Source organism: Stegodyphus dumicola, chromosome 12 (assembly GCF_044657685.1).
Source record: "Stegodyphus dumicola isolate Sdum_Otavi_A_Nest chromosome 12, ASM4465768v1".
NCBI classification, from domain to species: domain Eukaryota; kingdom Metazoa; phylum Arthropoda; class Arachnida; order Araneae; family Eresidae; genus Stegodyphus; species Stegodyphus dumicola.
Genome location: NC_140779.1, coordinates 48,276,824 through 48,297,147, shown reverse-complemented (window position 1 = coordinate 48,297,147; position 20,324 = coordinate 48,276,824). Strand labels below are relative to the sequence as shown.

Genomic DNA, 20,324 nt, shown 5'->3' with positions numbered 1-20,324 from the left:
TATAAAAACATGAATATTTGGACACATTTTTCTATAATGTAAATCGTGTGAATGAAAACATAAATATATAATTTATCAGAATTAATCTGAATATAAGTCTTTTACGTATTAAATTTTGCATTTCTTCTCAGGCACTGTAGCCCTCAACATATCTTCACTCACTTATGCGGCTCAAAAGCTCTTGAAAGCTGTACAGCCCCTCCCGTCAGTTAAAAGATAATATAACGCTTCTGTTTTTCACCTGCTTTCAAGCTCTTGCGAAACATGTAAATGACAGTCAGATTCAACCACTTCTAAACATTTATAGCATAACAAAATTAGTATTATTACTCGGACCTTTTTTACGTGACGAATAAGAATTGTAATTTTTTCCTACGAAAACTAGTATAGTTTTTTTTCCAGTTAACTTTTAACCATTGCAGTCAGAATTTAGACCTCAAAACGGTTACTTTTCTAAAGGTAACAATGAACTGCGGGTAATAGTATTGTTTCGGATAGTTATATTACTATTATTAATATAAACAATTTATATTTCTTTTCAACCCCCACCATAAATGAAATCAAAACTCCATAAAGGAAAGGCATAGTTAATGCATTGTCATATTACATCAAAATTGCTCGAGAATTTTACATGCATACAATTGAAAAATACTTCTCCTTAGCTGATATTGGAAAAACACAGCTAAATTCTTTAGCGGCTTAGTATTTCTATAAGAAAATTTGAAAATACCATAAAAATTAACGCAATTTAGAAACAAATAATCAGCTAGATTTTATGAGTTAAACAAAATTAAGATAAAAATATTAAAAAAAAGTCTGAAAGCGTTCACATTTTATAATAACGCCCAAAGGGTCATTTTTTTTTAACGTTTTGCATGTTACCTTTATTTAAATATCATGTTCTTCACCCTTAAACCATAAAATTCACTTCAACATGAATATCCCAAAATATTTAAAAAGAGCATATCTATAGAATTTCCAATACACAGTCTCGCGCGGAGGTAATTTTTTTCGTACAGTGTTGCCATTGCTCACTTCGAAATCCTTGATTTTGCTAATCAAAAATTCGTTAAAGTTTTACAAAATATAATACAGCTAATACATTTTTTTTCCTAATTTGGGCTTTCAGATGCCATTATTCGGGTGAAGGAGTAAGTTATTCAAAATTTGATGTCTCTAGGTACTGTTGTTTTTTAACAGTGCGAGACACATACATACATGCATGCAGATTTTTATTATTTAATTTCTTTAAATATAATGCAGGGCTGTAATATTTGGTGACAACAATTTGAAAAGTGAAACGCCGTTTTATAGTGGACGGCGCAAAATGCCACTCGATATTTCTTGACACCCTACTTAAAGTCTGTTTAAAGATGAAATAGTATCAATAATAAGCTTATAGAAACTATTAAGTTTTTATGGAAGTAGGAAATATGAAAACTCAAGGATGCCTTTGTCGGATTCGAACTATGGACCTCCCACTTTGCAGGCTGGATGTGTTACTGCTTAACCATAACAGCAGACAGGTAGAATGGGAAATTTCGTGCGATCTATGAGGATTTGATGCATTTCACATTTTGAAAAACATTACTTGGCAGCTTAGTACTATATTTGACATTTCTAAGAATAAAGTACTTTCATAGTATTATGAAACATGTCTTAAGTATTTTTCAATTCAATTTTAAGCTAAAAGAAAACTAGAAGATAAAGATAAATTAAATAACAAGGAAACATACGAACTGAACGTTTCACACCGAAATCACTTTGATATCGCTTAGAATTACAGTACTTACAAATTCCACTTTAAATAAAAGTAACAACCCACGAGTGTATAAAGCAAGCTTTACTCTTTCTCTGTTACTTTCATACACAACAAACGTCAGTACATAACTTCTGCGCAGGTATATAGTTTAAATAATTAATTGTATTAAATCTTTTTAAAAATAGAACATGATGTAGTTTTTGCAACTAAGATGCATCTTTGTTATTTCAAATTAAGTATATTTCACATCTTCTGCGCGTGAATGAGAATTGTTCATTTAATTTTAAATAAATACTCACGAGCTTCTTCATCTTGTGGATTCTTCAGCTGGTGTCGCTAAAAGATGAAATAATCTAATTTGTAAGGTCTCTTCTTTTATATTAAATTGCTGCTGGGGGGAGATTTCAAGGGCGCCGACTGGGCGATGCAATCGAAATGATATTTTTGCGTATTTGGAGAAGACGATACTCCTGAAGGTCATATTTCTTTGTGAGAAATTCTCAAACGCATCCCGGGAAAAGGAAATTTAACACAAGCTCTGTTTAATCGAAAACACTAAGTGCGTAAATTCGAAAGAATGAAGATGAAGTATTTGTTCTTTTTCGGAATGGCACTTGAATTTAAATAAGTTGTTGCTGTACGGGGTTTGTTAATAATTACGAAGATTAATAGAACTGAAAAAAAAAGTAAAAAACATAAGAACACTTTGCGGTTAAAATATATTAAAATGTATTTGAAAAGCAAAGTACCAAGAAAGAGTAAAATTCTGAATATTTTTCAAACAATGTATATAAAAAAGAATCCTCTTTGATTTAAAATACCTTACATATATAAAATTATAAGCATAAGTTGGGATTGAATCATAATAGTATATATTTTACTTTAGGTTTACTAATTTCTGTGATATTAAATAAGCAGAATTAAATTGTGATAAATCAATCTAATAAATAAATAAGAATTGATTTGAATTATCATCGATTCGACCCTTCATGTGATGGAGAATAGTGTACGAGGCTAAATTGTCCTAATAATATTTATACTATATATAAATCTGAAATGAAGCACCGTTAAAGGAAAAAAAATCGAACGATTCCAACTCAATCATGAAAATATAATTATAAGGATAAAAATTTTCCTCTTTTCAAGCAGACCTTCAAGTGTCCATAAATGGCTACACATAACAGCGAACTCCAGACAGATCTATTAGCTTTCAAGAAGCTCCTAGTAAAATCCAAGCAAATTAAGTACAAATAATTAAAATAATGGCTCTTTTTCAAGCCTTAAGGTTCTGAACTGATCATTCACCAAACAGCTATTCACTTGACGGATAAAATCTTGACGGATTCCTTACAGCTGTAAGCTGCTCAGCAACAAGGAAAATGTATACAGCAAAATGTACCACTGCGTGCATGCAGGTTCGCAAAAGACTGAATGCACGCTGATCCGATGATAGGTTGATAAAGTTTATTTTATCAAAAGAAGAATTTCCGAGTTCTAGAACTTTCCATAGAAATAATCGTACAAGTGTTCAAAGTATCATAGAATACAATCAGGAAATAAGCTAAGAACGTTAAACACAACGTAATACAAAGAGCATCTAAAAGGCGAAACTTTCAATACTCCGAAGAAGCTCGGAACTAACAAACTCACAACAACAATTCAGAGTAGATGCTGTTTCCCGGTCGCTGAGATATTTCTAGTACTTTCTGCTTCTCGAAATTGCTGAAAAGCATATCAGAGCCGAGTTACGATTACAGCTACACAGCTCGTAAAATTATTAGTAAAATAATAATAAAAAAAAGAATTATCGTTTTTACACAGTTTAAATAATTTCCAAATTACTAAGGGGTTAAATTCCTGAAACGAAAAGAAAAAAAAATTAAACTCAAAAAGAATTAAAAAACTTATTTAATAACACACATTTGATCCCGACAAGCACAAAAATAATAGTAATAAGGCACTGAGAAAGTAATTGTGCTCTAGAGTTCCAATTATCAAGAATTTTTATTCTTTAAACTCCCCATTTCAGAGTGAAACTCTTAGAATATTCGGAAAATTTAAAGAAAAAATAAATATTATGTTGTAACAAATTACTACTTCCCCAAAATCACAATTTTTACCTTCAACCAAGCTTTCAAGCGATTACAATTCTTTGTTACTGGGAAGAATTTTGTTTAAAATGGAGCATCAGAAGAATACTGAAAAATCTGAGGGGGAAAACTCGCATTACGATATTCATGCTGAATGTTTATGTGATGAATTTTGATTTCCGTAAAATAGAAAGACACCAAACACGATCAGTAATTAATTTATAAAAGAGAAAGAAGTGTTTGTATCTGTGTATGCGCCTAACGGAGCCAAAAATAACTGTTCATGTCCTTTACTTTCCTACGAATTTTGTGGCAACCTTACAAGACATTCTGATCTTTTCTAAACAGATGAGGCCAACCGGTAAAGACGCTGAATACTGATAGTTCGGGCAGGAATTCAAATCCCGGCGAATTCAGGTGAAATGCAGAATTTTTCTTGCTAAAAATTCATTGTAATACTAAAAAATGCACCACTTTGCAAAAAAAAAAAAAAAAAAAAAAAAAAAAAAAATGAAGTCAACGGAAAATAAGAAGGGCCATTTTTCATTTCTAGAATTTTAACAGAAAATGACGCGGAAAAGATTTCATTCCTGTAATTTTCTCGTGAACACAACGGAATACTTTCAACAGGACCGTCAGCGTGTAATGAAAAGCTATTTACAATTCCAATAAATTTTAAAAAGTTTTATTATTATTATTATTATTATTATTACTAATATTCCCATATGCAGGAAACTCTTCTTGCGATACCCTGAATTATTCTCTGTGAATAGTCAAACATGGTCAGAAAGTTCAGAAATATCCCTTAATCTCCTAAATATATCCTTTCGGGTGCTTAATGTCACATCGCACTACATCTTCAGGAAATCCTCGCCTCCAATGACCCAATGCAAGATATTATTAGGATTTAAAGTCCTACTTGCCACATTCTCAGGACATCTTGGAATATTCTCAACACATCCGTCCTAGTGCTTAATGTCCCATCCGAATATATTGTCAAGACATCCTCACTAGGTCCCATCAACAGATGATGGGATGTTATTAGGATGTAAAGTTCTGTTTGCCACATACTCAAGACATTCCGGAATATTCGCAACACATCCTTCAGAGGGCTTAATGTCCCATCACAATATATTGTGTCAGGACATACTCACTCGGTCCTATCAACAGAGTACGAGATATTTATGAGGATTTAAAATCCTATCTACCACATCCTCAGGATACCCCGGAACAACCCCTTAATCTCCTTAGCCTGCAGAATTCCCAGTGTGATATCTTTGCTAAGTCCCTACGACAAGGGGTATCGCGTTTACTGATCATTTCGCAAGGATATTCTCAGGCCCTACTTCTATGATCATTATTTACTAGTAGTATCACTTTTTAATGTAATTAAAATATTACATATATTTTTCCAAAATTAATTTTTTTCATACTATTGCATAATAGTATTGCATAATATATTGCATAATTTTCATACTATTGCAGTGATCATACTATTGCATAATAAAAACTGAGACTTTCTGCTTTAATTTTCTGGTGATTTTTCTGAGTTACTTTTCTAGTCCTAAGTCTTTTTTAACTGAAAACTAGTTTTAGATTCCTATTCGAAAATTTTCAGAATGGAATCTCAAATTTCTAGATATAAATCAGTTAAATAATTCATGAATTTTTAGTTTGCGAGAAAAAATTAATTACTAATTTCAGGAATTCCTGGATCCTGAAAAAGCAAAGAATTTGATAAGACATAAAATTCCTTTTATGATATATTATTCTAGAATACCTATTTAAACGCTTTCACAAACTAAATATCACACTATAGTTTAAAACATTTTGAAACGTGTTTCTAAACTAAACTAAATACGAAATTTACAATAGTTTATATATTTATCTGCTTATATATTTGTTAAATTAAATGTTAAATTAAATATTTGTTCATATATTTGTTAAATGTTTAAAAAATTTAAATTGCCTGAGGTTATTCACATCTTAAGAAATCACTTAAAATTCTCCGAATATTATTTAATGGCTTAAAATTATTTTTGTTTATGCAGTGTTTAGTTGCGTAATTGTTTTCAGATATTATAATAACCAGATATTAACATTCGGCAGTCGAGAGTGTAACAAACACATACTAAAAGCCATCTCTAAAAGAATAATAAACGTTAACTTAAAAAAAATTACCTGGTGATGGAATTACCTATTCAATAGTCATATAAATATGAAAATATCGAACTCAATAGTACCGTATTACGGGACTGGAGAATTCTCTCCACAATATTCAGCTTTATTTAAAAATAAACTAAATTTCTCTAGGAGCTTCAGAGCTGAGACCATTAGGAATTTCCTTGCAGGAAATGTGAAAAATCAACTGTACCCTCACTTTACACTACGGATCATTCAAACTGCTAGCCGGAAAGTGCTAACCACTTATTGCAAGAGAACATACAGGAAGTGCAATAATTATAGGCAGAATAATTGAATTTCTACCAGCGTTTTTCATTCTTCCTGTCTTCACAATCCACATGCACATAGTTTTGCAACTGAAAACAGAAAAAAAAAAAAACTTTTTAGAGTAAATATTATAATAATAAATTATTAATAAATGAACATATATAATTGCTTAAAACTATGCGGCAGTCATAAATAAATAAGTAATTGTCAAAGATAATAATTATCTACAAGAATCAATGTAACGTGAGTGAATTTCGAAGTTTCGAAGATTGCAAGGACCTTCTATTTCAGTCACAGAAACAGTTGTGGAATCCTTACTCTTGCAGTTCGAGAAGGTTCTGTTTAGATAAAAATTCACAACTCTAGATAAATACGTAGAAATAATTACTCAATAAACAAAGAAATACTTCTAAACATTTAGCGATCTACCAAAACAAGCAGCGGTGCTCGCACCCCTTGAGGATGCGAGATAATATTTTCATTCTTTGTTTAAAATAAATTGAATAAGTCTTTAAAAATTTACGCAAGACATTGGAGCGCATGTAAAACGTATTTTCTGCGCATGCGTCGGTGACAGATTTGCCGCGTATGTGAATAAATTGTGTATCATTTGGAAATGTTATTAAAGTGATTTAAAAGGTATTTTAAAAGAGGAGAACTGAAATCGGAAACATGAATTATAAATCCATACTCTTTAAATATGGATAATGAAGAATAGATGGAATATCTTTTAGAACTGAGCACAAATCGTGTTTTTCAAATGCAATTTGATGGTGTATTTAATTATGGCAAAGCACACTAAGACTATCTGCCTAAGGGGAGAGATGCCTTCGTGGAGGACTTTCTAAGGGAAACTGGCTCGTATACACGTTACACATGTGGAAAACCACGAAAACGCCCATGCAGCCAGCCCTTTCGCGGGATTCGAACCTCGGACCAAACTACCAGTGTTCAGCGACTTTACCGCTCGGCCGCTGGTGGGCCCAGATGCAATTTGAAAGCAGTACTTTGAAAGAATATTGGTGTTCGGCAATGCTCTCGAAACTTAGTGAAAAGGCATTGACTGTGCTTCTTCCATTCTTATACGAGTTTGGATTTAGTGCCCTTTCGTCATTCAAAACTAAATTCAGAAGTCACTTGGAGGCACTTCAAATATGCGAACTGCTATTAGCAACAAAGTCACGATTTGAAAATTCTGATCCAATCGAATTTTCAAAGAAATTAATAACTCTTATCCAAGACCAAAAAATCAGTCATTAATTTCTTTGAAATATTCGTACATGCCCATGCATGGATCGCAACATTTTAAGAGCCACTGTTATATGTTCAAGTAAAAAGCAGTTTCTTAGTTTTGTTAAATATTATTATTATTATTTTTTTTTTTTTGACTTCCTTGTACGAAGTAAATTAAATACTGTAATCGCGAAAAATTTCGGGTATCATGTTTCACCCAAAATATCCATTTTGACCGCACTCGAATTTATTTAGAAGATGGTTTTGAGTGAAATCTGTACGTACGGACAGCATAAAAGAATCTTTTTTCCCAAACGGATTATAAAATGGATTTAAAACGGATTCAGAAGAGTTTCTTTCCTGATGTCCGTACGTACATATGTACTTAAATATGTATCTCGCATAACTCAAAAACGAGTAGCTTCAGAACGTTGAAATTTTGTACATGGGACTGCTATAACATGTAGTTATACACATCCTTTCTTCGTTGCAATCGGCGAACCCAAAAGTATATATATATATATACTTTTCGGGATTGTGGAAAGAGTAGATATATATATACATAAACCAATCTGTTACTTGGCTCAGTGAGGTCAAATTTTTTATTCTTATATGTTGATTAATTTGCATTTTTTTACTTTAAAAGTGATTTTGTTGTTTTTATATTCTGGTTAAGCTTTTTATGCCTTTAATTGATCTGCATGCAGTAGTTTTAGAATTATCAACTATTTAAGAGTTTAAGTGGCGCTACTAATAAAGCGGCCATTTGTGTACATTTGAGCTCTTAGTAGAATAATGAATGAAGTCAGTTTTTGCACCAACTTCAGTGTTTTTCTGGCGAATGGGACCAAAAGTAAACATTTAGTTTTGTGCACTGAAAAATCTGTTTACCTTCCCACGGGACGAACTGCTTGTTTTTGTGTTGAAACTGTAATTTTAATAGTATTTTCTTAACTGCGTTTGGTGTGTTACGTTTTTGAGTATTTTACGATGTTTAATGATGTTTTGAATGTTTATGCATTTTTGCTTTACAGCAAAATGAGAGCTGAAGTAATTCAATGAGAAATATATCTCTAATGAAACTTGCACGCGGTGTCTACATCAGAATGCTTTATTTAGTTAGGCGTAGCAATTTTTAAATAAAAAAGCAAATGAAATTTTGCTTTTTTAGAAATTTCAAGTTGCTTCAAGAATAAACATTTTAAACGACAAAACTGCTTTTTAGGAATATGTATTTGCAAACTAAATAGCAATTAACGATTTGCCAATTAAATGCCACTTCTAGATACTTAATAACTTTTTTATTAAATGACTAAAAATATCGTGTGTAGCATTTATGTGTACAGATCTTTATTACCTTGAACTATTAAACACCAAAAATAAGAAGTGATTCATCCGGTAATAAAACGCTATTTCATCGCATTTTTCCCTTCTGAAAGAAATAATGTTTTAAAAACGATGGCTAAACTCCGTTTTAGTTATGAGATATTTTGATTTTGCAGCCGAAATCCCTTCCTGCCTCTTATGCAAAGGGTGCACGTAGTTCACGAGATCAAAGGAATTACCCTTGCAGTAGAATAAAATTCTTGGAAGGTAAATCTTTCCCTAAAAGAAACAGGAAAACAGAAAACCTAATTTTTTAAATCGTAAAAAAGTATTAACTATTTATTAAGTTCAAAATAAGCGTTAAATTTTATGTCACTGGAAATTCGCTGCTGTTAAGTTTCATAATCCTATAAGAAATAAATCCAGAGTTTGGAGTTTAATGTAATTACATGATTCTTAAATGACTTTTATCCTATCAGAACTCAACCTGTATTATGTCATTATTAAGGCATTATGTATTAACTCAGATTTTTTACTCGTTTTCAATTTAACACGCATTAAGCAGTTCATATTTCGAAGAACTGAGTACAAATACTAGTAAATGGATTGAACTGGATTATTTAATTTAGGTAAAGAATACGACAATCAAACTAAGCTCCATCTCAGTTCTGGACCAAAAAAACCCGCTGAACAATGGAGTTTGAGATTCTAATACGTCTTTTCTGCAATCATCAACTATCGAGAGAACTGATTGCAAAACGAATTAACAAATAATACTTTTAAACTGTAACTGAAAGGTTTTTATAAAAGGACCTCATGAAAGGTTTTTATATTGTCATTAATAATCTGTTCATCACGCAATATTTCTTCAAGTTAATATGATCATTCTTTCTATTAATGACACTATAGAATTTTTTTTTTTTTTTTAAATGCAGGAGACGCAAAAAATGTGCACTGCCTTCGCTGTGACTCGAAAATGAACCTCTCGAATACGTGCCGAGTGTGCTGCTGTTACACCACGAAGGCACGCTGGAAGGGGGGATCGCCTTATAAAACTAATCGTATATTTCGTAGCAAACTGGGAAGTACATTGAAATCTCGAATCACGAACTTCCTATTTCACGAACAATGCAGTTCCCGAACAAATTATCTGAACAAAAAACGCCTCAGATGATGCACAATGTCTCAACTTACGAACACTCAAGTAGATATTTTTAAGGGTATTTTCAAGTAACCTGCGCTACATAATTAACACTAAAGGACTTTTGGAAACATCTTCTGTAATACGTTCTGTTGTGTAACTCTCATAAACAAAGCCTGGCAGCAAGTGACTTAGAGAATCATGAATCTGGCATGGAAGAAATTATAGGCAGCAGAGACTTTGACACTCAGGATGCTTTTCGTTGTCTATAGTACTGTGTCTGTAGACAATGAAGATGGGGAGAATTTGCAAGAGCGCTATAAAAATGGACTCAACAAGAAAAAAACTGAACGTTCAGAAGCAGCAATAAAAGGCGATTGTAGAAGAAATGTCTTCAAAAGAAGAAGAAAGAAAATACATCCTACTTTTCTAATCTGGGAAATTCGTGCAAAATGAGGTAAGATGCCAAGTTTTCACGTAACGGTAAGATCCTTATATAGTAATAGCAAATTACAGCAGAAATATTTTCAGCGGCAATTTCATTTTGTCATTTCACAAATTTTTTAAAACGTAGATAACTGTGAATTACATTGGACAAATTTTCAGTGAAACAGAAGTCTGTTAGTCTCAATTAGAGTCAAGTGCCGCTTAGAAACAAAGAAAAGTAAGGAGGGGGGAGATATCTTTTAACGACAGACCTTATGTTTAAATGAAAGGGACTGCCTCATCTAGGAAATAAAATCTTATTCATCATTTTCCACTTACACCATCCACTCTCCTTCATATAGATGCAACAAAATTAAATTAAGTTTCTTCTCTACTTTATCTGTTCAATATTTAGCTTTTTACTTCCTTGTCTAAAGTAAAAAGGAAGTATTGTAATCGCGAAAATTTTCAGGCATCATATTTCAACGAAAATATCTATTTTGACCGCTATCGAATGCAATTTAACGATGTTTTTGCGTGACATCTGTATGTAAGGACAAAATAAAAGACTCTTTTCCTTTAAAAAAATTATAAAACTGCTTGAAAATGAATTCTGAATAGAATTTTTCGTGGTGTCTGTACGTACGTACGTACGTATCTCGCATAACTCAAAAACGAGTAGCCTCAGAACATTGAAATTTTGTATCGGATTGCTATAACATGTAGATGTTTACCTCGTATTTTGGTTGCTATCGGCCGCACCAAACATATATAAATATATTTATATATATATATCCACTCTGTTACCCGGCTCGGTGATCAGTTTCCTTACTCTTTATATGTTTGCAAATTGTGCATTTATGGGTCGGTGTTGCTTTACCGCTCTGGTGGACATGGTAGTTAGCGGTGCCAGTAGTTATGCCGTTGGGCACGAATTTGAATCTCATAGAAGGCATGGAATTCGTAAATATATAATGCCTTTGAAGCATGGTGGCATATAACATACTACTGAGATAAAAGCCTGCGCGTGGGTCTGATAGTAGTGTAAGAGGGATAGCAAACACTTGGATCCGTTCCTCCCCGTTCGCCATCAAAATTACAAGGGAACTGAGGAAAAATTGTGACCCAGCTGTAAGTGATCTCTTTCTGTGCTCTTCTCTCATCAGTTACTTGATACATTTGTGGATTACTCGGGAATTATTTTCAAAACAAGACTACTTTCCCCACTAGTGATACTTCTACAAAAAGACCGCTAAAGTGTTGCGCAAATTTGTGCATATGATAACTATTATTTTCATTCCTTTTGCCAAGTGAATCTAAGACTTATCCCCCCCCAAAAAAAAAAACTTAAGCAGACGAATAGTCAGAAAGTTTTCAGATTGCTTGTGAAAATAATGTAAAAAACGCGAAACGTGTACTTATTTTCATCATATGCTGCACATTTTAAGTATCTTGCTATTTCAGCAACGTTCATATTTAAATGCATATCTGTTATATTGCACATAGTTAACTATTGTTGTTTCTTATCATACAAAATTAAACGTCCATTAATTCATATGCTTTCAATAAATCCGATACGAGTTCTGGATTCCTGGCAGAGTCCAGTATACGTGAGATGACTTTGTGACTCTCGTTCGGTATGCATTTTAAAAGAGTTTAAAATAATTTTTAGCTTTGAATAAAAAAGGCAGATCCGAGATGACAGCTTGGAAAAATAAAATGAGCTATCTGCCGTCGTTTTTCTATCATACATATCATTGCCATTTAGTCACCCCCATATGCATCTATAATTCAGAGATGATCTGTACTGTATTAACATCAAGAAATGAGACCTTCTTAAACATTATGATTCACAATTTTCTTTGTAGCTTTTATTTGCTCTGGACTCATTCCCTTCTTATCTACTTTCATTTGCAGGTCCAACTGCACATCAAGAAAGCTATAATCCAAAGGATTTAAGGGCTGATGTACTGTCTGATTCGACTTCAGCAATAGATGCCATCTCCTCTTACCAAGAGTGTAAGAACATATGCGTTCAACAATGTCAGGAAGTAATAAAAAAACTTTCCCACAATATATCTTTTGAATGGGTACCTTCACTGTGGTATTTATGGGAATGAGATGGCTGATTTGCTTGCAAAAAAAGGGGCTGCGGTTCTCCTAAAGCCAAAAACGAGTGCAAGCCTTCATTCTATGAAGCTTCTGGCATCGCAAACACATCAAAAGGCTTTTAGAGATTTTGATACTCGGGCTTGTGATGGCAAGCCTTAGAGTGTTCTCTCAACAAACCCATCTTTTGTTCCTGACCACCGGCGAACAGTTGCGGTTGCATCTTTTAGACTATTGACGGGGCATGACTGTCTACGGAATCATTTATTTCGCACTGGACTAGCTGATTCGCCGCTGTATGTTTTATGTAGTAGTGGACGGCAATGACGGCGGAACATTTGTACGAGTGTGAAGCATTGAAAATTTTTTCTTGTAGATTTCAGCGCTATTGGCAAGCAGGGAGATTAATGGCCTAACGGCCAATGTAACTGGCATTTGACAAATAAATTTTTTTTCTTTGTAGTGAGATCCATTTAAAGTCAAATGCTTAACATGGAAGTATTATACTTGTGTATTTTGTTTTGCAATTTTTTTTCCAATGCAATTTTCCCTCAAGATTACAAGAAAGAGAATCGATTGAAAGTTAATATAATTTGACTGAATTTTTTAAGATTGACTATGGTTTTTATTTCTACTTTGTCGCTTGTATTTCTCTAGTAGCTCAGCTGCTGAATAGAGCTCGAGTGTTCAATAGTATCCAAACGCCCTATGTCACAGGTTTATTGCACCATTTAGTGCTTTTGTCTTTTGTTATTAAGTTAGAAAGAAAGAAGAAGTTGGTTTCTCTTTTATCGCTGAACAGCACCATTGAGAACTTTAACAAGAGCTCCATTACAAATGCAGTAAGTTATATTCATTTTACTGCCGTTAGTATAAATCTGAATAACTTCAGTGATGGTTGATGATATGATTTCAAGAGCTAGCACCAAGAGCTTTAGAAGCTGCCTCAAATAAATTAAATATCTGCAGTATGGAAGTTCTACCTCGGTATAGGTTTCATTAAGCTATTAATACTTTAAGGAGTACCCTTCTAAGTATATCTCTGGGAAAGTGCTTGTTATTTTACTGAAGCGATTTTATTTCTTTAGACATTGTCTGGTTTGCCATTTAGTTAAAAAACATAAAGCACTAATATTTCGACTGCCATAGCCTGAAAAATGTTTCATAATAATTAGTAAGATACGCTTTCCCTTCTTAAACGTAGATGATGCACAGTTGCGTCAGAAGGTACGATTTTGCTTGAATAGATCATACGAAGACCAGTGATGATTTTGATAGTGTTAAGCTGCACAGAAGCTCTTTTAACATTTTCGTAAACTAGAATTAGCTGTAAATTGGTAGGTCTGAAAGATGTCTTTTAAAATAAATGCAGTATATGATGACAACAGCATCATCAGCATGGGATGAGCATGCAATACTCCATTCGAAAATAGATATGTAGCTTTCTATTCTTCTTCACTACAGAAACAGCATACTTAGCACAAGTAAAAACAATTAATGACCAAGAACAAATTCTAAAACCTTAGTACATTTTGCATTATACAGCCCCCGCCCCCCAAAAAACAAGAAAGATCAGATTTCGAAATTTTTCTTTCGATGGGCAAATTGGCAACCACATTTAGCTATTATTTACAGTTTGTTTTTCTGTGTTTCTGTTAGTAAAGGAAAAGTTTCAAATCATGTATTTGTTTTCCTACGCTTTGTTGCCAAACGACGAAAAGTGAATTTTTAAGCACATGTGTAGAATTATTGCGATGTTTCTAATGCCATTTATTATGTAACTCGTTAAAGAAAATAACATATTTTTTTAAAAATTTTTTATAGCTGCTTTATCCGCAATAATATGCAAAGAGTCATCATTACTGTATTAGTTACCATAATGTAAATCTAAGGAATCCATTTAGACTGTTTACAATAACTATATCAGCTAGCATAATGTAAATATAAGAACTCCATTTAAACTGCTTGGGTAAGAAATCTTGTATGGAATTTCTGTGTGCTAGATAAAGTACCTACAACAAAGCTTTTATTGAACTGAAAGGAAAATAATTGCAGTAAATTTGCAAAAAACATGTCGGAAATTTGGAATCTTGGTTAATCATAGCAGTTAATCTGGAACTTTTGTGCGTATAACTATAAAATTTTCTTGCCGCATAACAAAATTATTAACTTAATTACAGTTCAAAACTTGTTTAACTTCAGGAGATCTTTAATAACATTCTTTACAGTCAGCTTATAGAATTATCTAATTATTACAATTATTATCATCATAACATTTCTAGAAGCTCAGCCAGTAAGTACCATGGATTGGCATTCATAAGGCAGAAAGTATAAGCCTATGACTTTAATCCAGCGATTAAATTTAAATTCTTTTAATCCCTATGGCGATCGTGTGAATATAAAACAGAACATTTCCTTATCTTTTGTAATCTCTGTGGCATCCTGCTGTTACAAAATGTTCATAAGGAGAGTGTATATCCCGACGTGTTGAAGCGTTTCAAAATAATGCAGCCGGAAGTGTTGTCTTCCTGTCCGACTGCAGGCACCACCCGTTGTCAATCTAATTTTGAAGTCAACGACGATTTGAGTATTTAAAGACGGCGACTGCTTTCGCGAAACGAGTCCAAGTGAGTTGAAAATTCGACGTCTTGTTTGGGTCAAGCGACGTGTCGCAGACTGGTAAATTGCAAACTCGAAACCAGTTCACGCTGAGAAAGGAAGGCATTTTAACAGAAAAACTCAACTTGATGGATGACTGATTGTAAACAAGAAACGCAATTACGTAACAAATTAAATAATTTGTTCTTTATATTATCGTTTGCAAACAAGAAATTTCTGTTGAGATTTGTGGGGAGTTCGTTTTAACGCACGGTCCATGAGCTTTCGCACGCAAGGCAATTTTTGTTATCTTGAAATTCAGAAAAAAATAACTTCGAAATTTAGATAGTTAGCGAGAGGGGAACAAACAAGTAATTTACAAGAATAAAAATTTTGATTTTCAAGCATTTTTTTTTTTTTTTTTTTTTTTTTTTTTTTTTTTTTTTAAATTTTTAGAAAATTTTGAACATATATGTTAGATAAAATAATATTTTTATTGATCTAGAATCATCACACTAGTCGTTTAACTTGAAGTGTTGAATCCTGTTTATTTCTCGTACAGTTCAAGGAATAAAATCATCATATTTTCCTAACTTGGCTAGCTGTCGAAAATCTTAAAGGAAAGGTGATGGATGCCATGTACTTCACTGTTATATTATACTAATTATAAGGAATAATATTGCGATGGCTCAGGACCACTGATGTTCTTTTTATATGATTTTCCCTCTTCTATAGAATAAAAAGTATAAATTATATACATACACATTATGTATAATTTATACTTTTTTATTCTTGTTGATATAAATACCCCAGTTCACAATAAAAATATTGATATCTGTTCTACTGAATTCCTTGTTTTTGACGAAATTACCTGATTTGCTACAGATTAGACCGTTTATTAATTAATTAATTTATTAAATTACTTTGCATTGTTTCATATATATAGCACATTCCATAAAAATAAACTAAAATAGTCGTTTACTCTGATTTTAATATTATTGAATCATTTTTATTTATATTCTAATTGATTAGTTTGAATTTGGACAAGATGCCTATTCTTTTCCAGCCTGTGGGAGTTGGACTGATAGATGAACAATTTAATTTAATTTAAATCTTCCTGTTTTCTTTATTTATTTGACTGTGCAATTGTCAGTTCAAATACTGTTTTTTCTTTCTTTCTTTCTTCTTTTTTTACTTCTTTCGCTGCACTAAATTCCTAAAGAAGATGCATTGGAAGATGTGAAATTCATTTCTTTTTCCTTTATTATTATTTATATAATAAGCTGTAAGGGAATATTTTTTCCCTTACAGCTTGGTTTGCATGCAATTTTGGAACAGCTCCATATAGGGAGCACTTACAGTTATTCAATTACAGTTATCCAGAGACGGGACCAAAACGTCGCCAAATGATAGCCAAGTTTGGCGATTTCTTGCTAAATTAGTCAACAGAAATTAAGTCAAAGATTAGCCGAATCGGCGGCAAAAATTAATCGCCAAACCATCACCAGCTTGGTGATATATCGCCAATCTAGCGCGATAGTCATTTACATCAGTGTTAAATAGACTTGCCCCTGTAATTTTAATTTTGCGGCAGAGCTTCGTCTCTTGAGGTATTTCATGTTACATTATACAAAAGATACTACAATTTTATATATACATTGACTAAATTATTTACATTTGTACAAAATTAATAACAATATATAATATTATATATACAATAACAATAACAATATACAGTACATAATTACAAAACACTTCTTTTGAAAATCAAATATAAACATGCCTAGTATTTTCGTGCATTAAGCTGCAGAAAAATTATCATTAAAGACATAAAGTAAGAAATTTAGAACTAATATTTCACAAAGACCAAAAATTGAAATTCATAATTAATAAATATATATATAAAATCTTGGAACTAAATTGAAATGCTTCAATATATATATAGTCGAACCTCAGATCATGGACAAATTATCCGAACAGAAACGTTTCCGATATTTTGAGGTAATTTTGTAGACAGAATTGACGCTTAGGATCTTCTGGAAACATCATTTCAATATTTTCTATTCCTTAGAAAACCTAACAACCTTTAAGAAAACCTAACAACAAATGATTTACAGGACCACAAATTCGGCATGGTGGAAATTATGGCGAGATGTTGTTGCAGGCGGAGATTCGAAGCTTTTTGATACTGTAAATATTTTTGTTAACTTTAATATCTGTTAATTTTATGTCTGGAGGCAAAATCATGAGCTCGGAGGTTAACAATGAGGATGTGAAGGAGCTGATGATGGGAAATGAAATCTCATTTCTAGTAGCTAATAGAAAGAATGATCTCAACAAGAAAGAACTGTAACAACTTCAGACACAGTGACGGAGGAAAATGCAATTGAACTCCAAAATTTAAGCCAAATGTGCAGCACTTCGTGACCTGATATTTCTCAATGAAACAACAGCAAGATGCAGCATACACGTTTCCAATAATAATACTATATCTGATTTAGAAACTCCTTTAAAATGTAGACAGCAACGAATCACATTGGATAAATTTGTAACGAACGAAAAGCCGAGTGAATTTCAAGCAGAGTGTAGCTAATGAACAAGGAAAAGATAAAAGATAAGCCTCTAGAAATAGTCACTTCACATTTGTATGGAAAGGGACACTTCATTAAAACAATGTAAGTTCCCTTTCTTTTCCTCATCACTTTCTGCTTGTGCAGCTCACTCTGCTTCGTGCTAGTACAATAAAATTAAATTAAGTTTTCGTCTAATTTCATATGTTTAAGTTACTGCTGATTTTTTTAATCACAGATTTAATGATTTCTATTGGTTTCGTGTTATGGCCTTGTACATAAAATACTATCATAATATTTAAATAAGCGATCCTTTGGGGTGCAGAAAAGGCTTCATTTTTTTTTCTATTAAATCCTATGAGAAAAATCGAACATTTCTGATGACGAAGGGGACTCGGGAAAGAATTACTTCTGTGAACCGAGGTTTTAAGGTGTAACATAAAAAATTTATATATCTATACATGTAAAGTAAAAATAAATGTAAATAAAAATTCTAACTTTTTAATTTGAAACAGCCACTAAACTTTGCAATTTAATTTTCGCATTTCCCTTTTCTGTTATAAAAATAGTAACTGCTTATAATAAACCTCTCTAAACTGCATCATTTCCAAATTGAATAACCATCGTATGACGTTTACTTAACGCTGATGCCGTAGATGGTTTTACAAACTGTAACTCAAATAGCCAATGATAATTTCAGAGAGTTATTAATTAATTAACCCCTTAACGCATTTGCCCGTGTCTGACACGAGCGAAAGTTACCAGCAAATTTGCACATGCCCGTGTCTCACACGGGCGATCTTGTATCTCGCGTCATTTTATTTCTAATGCCCGTCTGAGATCCGTTCTAGTAAAAATCAATACTCTATATTATAATTAAACTTATTTGTCATAAAGGGCACCACTACACAGCATTTTGTTTTTTGAGTAAACCATGTGGTGCATTTTGATGATTAGCTATAAGTTTATTATGAATTCTTTCTTATAAAGCAGTTGTTTGGTGTGGAAAAGGTAATGTATCCATTTTTATTGCGTTAATATCATAGAAGGAAACAGTTAACCAATAATTAAATTTTACTAAGTGTTTTTGTAACTTATTTAAAAAAAAGTTATCTGATAATGAGCGGCTCTGACGATTTTGAATATGCCAATTTATCAGAAAGTTTCAGTGATGAAAGTTATGATCTCTTCAGTGACGGAAGTGAGCAAGAAACACTGGTGGTATCAAATTAGTACAAATCATATAATAACTAGTACAGATAAAAAAAAAATAACTTACACTATACCAATATATTAATTTTCTGCCCCCCAAAAAAAGCACTCAATCATTTTTTAGCTATTTTCCGAAAAAAACTCGTGCTTTAAGCGGTTAATAAAATGATATCGAAATCGAAATGAATTCATTCTGAACTAAGATTTTGTCTCTAATGTATATCACACTTAACTTCTCGCTTCTCCTGAGTTGGACCTTATAAGGTATTTCTCCCGCCTTCTTGGCATGCCTTCATAGTTAGTACAGATAAAAAAAATAACTTACACTATACCAATATATTAATTTTCTGCCCCCCCAAAAAAAGCACTCAATCATTTTTTAGCTGTTTTCCGAAAAAAACTCGTGCTTTAAGCGGTTAATAAAATGATATCGAAATCGAAATGAATTCATTCTGAACTAAGATTTTGTCTCTAATGTATATCACACTTAACTTCTCGCTTCTCCTGAGTTGGACCTTATAAGGTATTTCTCCCGCCTTCTTGGCATGCCTTCATAGTGTAGTAGTGAGCACGCTGGGCGCTTACTTCCAGAGGTCCGTGGTTCGATTCCGGGTGAGGGCGTTGTTATTTTTTCATCACTCCTGTTTTAAAAATAACCTAATGTCTCAACAACCTAATAAGCTTGTTTTCTTCAAAAATGTAAAAAAACATGTCCTCGTACTTCAGCCAATTTTTTTTATGTTGGCTTATTGAAATGTTTGGTCAACTAAAATAAAAAGAAACACTTTAATTTTCCATGATTGCTAGTTTCTTTCTCTGTGTATTTACTATCTGTTATGTGCGTACAGGTTTGTAACAGATTGAATGCACACGGAATGCATGGTATCTTGATAAAATTTATTTTACTAAAAGAAATACTTCACAGTTCTGGAACTCGTTTTGTAATAGCTCGTAATAATACTCATTCGTTAGGTTCGTAATAGATTGAACGCACACAGAATGGATGGTGTCTTAATAAAATATATTTTACCAAAAGAAACACTTCACAGTTCTGGAACTTTCCACAAAAATAGTTGTACAACTCTTTGCTGTGACCCAAAGTACAATCAGTTGTTACACTTCAAACTACTATGAACGTTAAACACAACGCAATGCAAAGATCATCTAAATAGCGAAGCTAATCCGGAAATATCTCAGTACTCCAAACTCACGCTGAACTAACAACTAACAACTAAGAAACTGATGCTGTCTGCGGTCTTATATATTTTACTCCCGGCCACCGAGACATTTCTAGTACTTTTTGCTTCTCGAAATTACTGGACGTCATATAAGGGCCCAATAAGGTTACAGTTACACAGAGCATCGATTACAGTTATTCAATTACAATACCCATTATAGTTATACAG

At 32.6% G+C, this 20,324-nt stretch overlaps 1 long non-coding RNA gene across 2 annotated transcripts in view; it reads right to left on the bottom strand.

The window, feature by feature from the left end:
* Positions 1-20,324, bottom strand: part of LOC118200160 (uncharacterized) — a 92,712-nt gene that overhangs the window by 17,072 nt on the left and 55,316 nt on the right. The window contains exon 2 of one of the 2 annotated variants that reach the window (XR_015044413.1): positions 6,340-6,392. This is a non-coding gene — a long non-coding RNA (uncharacterized LOC118200160). Of the gene's footprint in view, positions 1-2,061; positions 2,220-6,339; positions 6,393-20,324 lie in introns of those variants that run through there. The other variant, XR_015044412.1, reaches the window with a different exon arrangement.